The sequence below is a fragment of the Alosa pseudoharengus genome, unplaced genomic scaffold (genome assembly GCF_046254945.1).
Source record: "Alosa pseudoharengus isolate Yale_2024_CS ecotype anadromous, Long Island Sound unplaced genomic scaffold, YU_APseudo_1.1 YU_APseudo_1.1_scf_11, whole genome shotgun sequence".
NCBI lineage: Eukaryota > Metazoa > Chordata > Actinopteri > Clupeiformes > Clupeidae > Alosa > Alosa pseudoharengus.
The window spans coordinates 37,478,206-37,484,178 of record NW_027468576.1 but is presented as its reverse complement, the minus strand read 5'-3'; the positions used below and the strand labels follow the sequence as shown (position 1 = coordinate 37,484,178).

The 5,973-nt window shown below is 47.3% G+C and overlaps 1 protein-coding gene across 2 annotated transcripts in view; it reads right to left on the bottom strand.

Annotated features, from left to right (window-relative positions):
• Positions 1-5,798: 5,798 nt before the first annotated feature.
• The window catches only part of tbxa2r (thromboxane A2 receptor), a 26,677-nt gene continuing 26,502 nt past the window's right edge, over positions 5,799-5,973 (bottom strand). For both annotated transcript variants that reach the window (XM_076279103.1, XM_076279102.1), the window contains exon 3: positions 5,799-5,973. This exon is cut by the window's right edge and continues 3,544 nt beyond it. The gene's annotated coding sequence lies outside the window, so the exon portion shown is untranslated.

The window sequence follows — 5,973 nt, the reverse complement described above, 5'->3', positions numbered from 1 at the left end:
CAAAACACTCCAGAAAGCAGAGGACTCTGGGATTGAATCTGTACCTGATCTGAGCTGTATAGGACCATCAGCCGTATAGGAGGCATATATAAGCATTATATGAGCTGTGTTGGAGCATATATGAGCTATATATTATATCAGTGTTTTTCAACCTTTTTTGTGCTACGGCACACTTTTGACACTTAAAATGTCCCACGGCACAGTAACATCCTGTGTGAATAAAAAATAAACATACCATAGCCTAAAATTTCAAATAATACACAGATATGGCCTTATTATGGCTTCTATGCAAGACTGACCTGCTCAATAAAACAAGCGCCCTCTGTTTCATTTGTAGGTGACTATATCTAATTTAATTGTTGTTATGAACTGGATATGTGATGATTCTGTGAATACTGGATATGGGGCCCCCGTTGTACAATGCCTGCATACCACAAATAGTGCAATCATACAATCAATGAGAGCATGTGGTTATAAATTCTTTGATGCAACAGCTGCTTTTCTGGACCAGTGAGTGACATTTGGGTAATTTTCTGCGGCACACCTGATGATCTCTCACGGCACACTAGTGTGCCCCGGCACAGAGGTTGAAAAACACTGTATTATATAACCCGCATATGAGCTGTATGAGTCATATATAAAATAGCGTATATTAGCTGCATTGGTGCGTATATGTCATATATAAGTTACAAATGAGTTATATACAAGTCGACGATCTGTCTTGGTGCATATGTATCCTATATGAGTAGTATGAGTATATATGAGTTGTATTGGTGCGTATGTATCCTATACGAGTCGTATATGAGCTGTGTTGGTGTGTATGTGTCGTATATGAGCTGTGTTGGTGTGTATGAGTCATATATGAGCTGTGTTGGTGTGTATGAGTCATATATGAGCTGTGTTTGTGAGCCAGATCAGGGTCAGATCCATCCCAGACTCAGCTGCTGACTGGGCCAGCATGAACCCACATGAACCCCAGACTGAATAAAGCCCACGTCACTCTGCCTGCACCCCACACACCCAAGCTCCACGTCACACACACACACACAAGCTCCACACACACACACACACAAGCTCCACGTCACACACACACACAAGCTCCACGTCACACACACACACAAGCTCCACACACACACACACAAGGATACAAGAAAGTTTATTGTCACATGCATATAGTTACTGGATGTAAGAAATGCAGTGAAATGATGTCTGGTGTCAGCCTATTTGTGCATTTATGGGGGGGGGGCAGTAGAAGAGGGGGTTAGTAGATTAGGTGGCAAGGGCTGCATAAGAAAGGTGGGGGAGGATTGGGGGTGGGGGGGCGGCACCAACAAGGAGCACCCAAGAGCAACAGGGGCAAGGAAAAACTCCCTTACTAAGGAGGAAACACACGCAAGCTCCACGTCACACACACACACAAGCTCCACGCCACACACACACACACACACACACACACAAGCTCCACCCCACACACACACACACAAGCTCCACCCCACACACACACACACACACACACACACAAGCTCCACGTCACACACACACACAAGCTCCACGCCACACACACACACACACACACACACACACACGCAAGCTCCACGTCACACACACACACAAGCTCCATGCCACACACACACACACACACACACACACAAGCTCCACCCCACACACACACACACAAGCTCCACGCCACACACACACACACACACACACACACACAAGCTCCACGCCACACACACACACACAAGCTCCACCACACACACAAGCTCCACACACACACACACACACACACACACACACACACACACAAGCTCCACGCCACACACACACACACAAGCTCCACCCCACACACAAGCTCCACACACACACACACACACAAGCTCCACGTCACACACACACACAAGCTCCACGCCACACACACACACACACACACACACAAGCTCCACCACACACACAAGCTCCACACACACACACACACACAAGCTCCACGCCACACACACACACACAAGCTCCACCCCACACTCACACACACAAGCTCCACCCCACACACAAGCTCCACACACACACACACACACACAAGCTCTACGTCACACACACACACACAAGCTCTACGTCACACACACACACACAAGCTCTACGTCACACACACAAGCTCCACGTCACACTCACACACAAGCTCCACGCCACTCTGCCTGCACCACACACAAGCTCCATACACACACACAAGCTCCACATCACACACACACACACAAGCTCCACATCACACACACACAAGCTCGACGCCACACACACAAGCTCCACATCACACACACACTCCACGTCACACACACAAGCTCCACATCACACACACACTCCACGTCACACACACAAGCTCCACCTCACACACACACACACAAGCTCTACGTCACACACACAAGCTCCACGTCACACTCACACACAAGCTCCACGCCACTCTGCCTGCACCACACACAAGCTCCATACACACACACAAGCTCCACATCACACACACACACACAAGCTCCACATCACACACACACAAGCTCGACGCCACACACACACACAAGCTCCACATCACACACACACTCCACGTCACACACACAAGCTCCACATCACACACACACTCCACGTCACACACACAAGCTCCACGTCACACACACACACACAAGCTCCACATCACACACACACACACAAGCTCCACATCACACACACACTCCACGTCACACACACAAGCTCCACGTCACACACACACACAAGCTCCACATCACACACACACTCCACGTCACACACACAAGCTCCACATCACACACACACTCCACGTCACACACACAAGCTCCACGTCACACACACACACACAAGCTCCACATCACACACACACTCCACGTCACACACACAAGCTCCACGTCACACACACACACAAGCTCCACATCACACACACACACTCCACGTCACACACACACACACAAGCTCCACGCCACACACACACACAAGCTCCACACACACACACAAGCTCCACATCACACACGCACAAGCTCCACACACACACACACACAAGCTCCACATCACACACACCAGGGGCGCAACTACCCATTTTTGAGGGGTATGCAACAACAATATTTGCGCCCCCCCCAAAAAAAAACAAACAAAAAAAACACACAAACTAAAGCAAAACAAAAGACCAATCATTTACACTATTACCTACTGTGTATTAGTGTCTATTGAATATGTTTTTAAAGAAATGCTGCCAATTTGATGTTTAACTTGATGTTATACTTGATAAGTATTGATAAATGGTGCGTTGCCACTTTAAGAGAGTCTAAACGGTTCTCATAACGTCCTTTTGCCAGCTAATGCTCACAATGGATAAGGCTGATAGGCACTCTAGCCTTGTTTGTTTGCACCACATTGACAACACAATATTAAGTTATTACAAGGAGCCTTCATTATTAGGATATGGAAAAATGTAATGAGTTACAGCTAGCATGACATTTCTGTTTGCAGTTTGCCATTAAAAGTGCAGTGTGAGCATGGTAGCCACCTAGCTATCTTAATGGAATAGGCTATGTTTCAATCGGCATTATGCTTAACAAACGCTAGTTAGTCTGTTAACATTCATATTTGCAAGCCTCCAAGTACAGACGTCATCACTTTAAATCTTACCTGTTGCCTTTCACCGTCCACTTATTTAACTGCTGTTGCATCCCTTGACATGCCATCTCCTTTTCCCTCTTTCTTTTTCTATTTTTAGTCGTCAACAGCCTTTTTTTGCTGTATCCATCTTTTTCCATAGACGGCAACTCACTACTCGTAGGCCTATCTGCTCGCCCAGCACTCACGGCGCCCCCACTCCCTCTTCTATGTCAAAATTCTATAATGGAATCTTATGAGATAGGGCGCCTACTCTAGCCTGTTAGTCCTCTAAAATGTTATAGAACATTGAGAAAAAAAGTTGAAATGATTTAGAAACGGACAGCAGTAGCTACATATAGAAAATACCAAATATATATATATATATATATATATATATATATATATATATATATTTTACCATCGCTATAGCGCATACCCACTTTTTGCGCCACTGACACACACACACAAGCTCCACATCACACACACACACAAGCTCCACGTCACACACACACACAAGCTCCACGCCACACACACACACACACACACACACACAAGCTCCACCCCACACACACACACACAAGCTCCACCCCACACACACACACACACACACACACACAAGCTCCATGCCACACACACACACAAGCTCCACGCCACACACACACACACACACACACACACGCAAGCTCCACGTCACACACACACACACACACACACACACAAGCTCCACCCCACACACACACACACAAGCTCCACCCCACACACACACACACACACACACACACAAGCTCCACGCCACACACACACACAAGCTCCACGCCACACACACACACACACACACACACACGCAAGCTCCACGTCACACACACACACAAGCTCCACGCCACACACACACACACACACACACACACACACACACAAGCTCCACCCCACACACACACACAAGCTCCACGCCACACACACACACAAGCTCCACACACACACACACACACACAAGCTCCACGTCACACACACACACAAGCTCCACGTCACACACACACACACACACACAAGCTCCACGCCACACACACACACAAGCTCCACATCACACACACACAAGCTCCACACACACACACACACAAGCTCCACGTCACACACACACACACACACAAGCTCCACGCCACACACACACACACAAGCTCCACATCACACACACACAAGCTCCACACACACACACACAAGCTCCACGTCACACACACACACAAGCTCCACATTACACACACACACACAAGCTCCACACACACACACACACAAGCTCCACACACACACACAAGCTCCACACACACACACACACAAGCTCCACATTACACACACACACGCATACTGTATAGATGGGCACGCAGTACCGCAGCAGATGTGTGTTGTCTTCGTGGGCAGGAGCAGCACACACACACACACACACACACACACACACACACACACACTGCAGAGGGATATGATGCGTGTCTGCAGACAGTATCCCAAGTGCCTCCCCCTCTCCCCCTCCAAGTGCATCATTGTTCCATCTGTGCTGTGTATTTGTATGTGTACACACACACACACACACACACACACACACACACACACACACCTCATTGTTCCATCTGTGCTGCGTATTTGTGCAGAGATGGCGATGACAGGAAACATGACTGGTAAAAATCTACCCAGAGTCGCTAAGGTGACATTGACAGAATTATTGTATCAGCATGACTGCATGTAGGACACACACACACACACACACACACACACACACAAACTATTATAAACAATAGAACTTCATATCAGAGATCCATCTCTTAACCAGGACTTGCCAAACATTTCAAACATTGCTTTATAACATCTGCTGATGACTAATATCACATAGACACACACACACACACACATGCTTGTACATTCAGACTCACAAGGGGCCAATGCCCCCTGCTTCTGTGAGTGAGCATACCAAACATTCCTTCCTGTGAGGTCACTTGCTGTGTGCAGTGGGAAACTGTGGGTTTCTCTCAGCATGGACACTGCAGCTCAAATACCCGCCCCCCCCCCCCCCCCACACACACACACACACGCACTCTTTGCCTGAACAGATGAAGGTCTTCACTTCAATCGATTATGTAGTATGTGTTTACTGACTGCACATAACAACACTTGTTTTACATCGTTAGTGTGTTTATATTACTTTATTTGTTGTTGTTTTCCTTCAGACACCAGATAGCAGTACATTGTAAATACACAATATATTCATATTTCCTTCATGTGAAATTCACCAGGGGGATCTGGGGGGATTGCAGCGCGTGCATAGTTTCAGTGTGAATGTTAGTTTTGCTGATGCTATTGTGT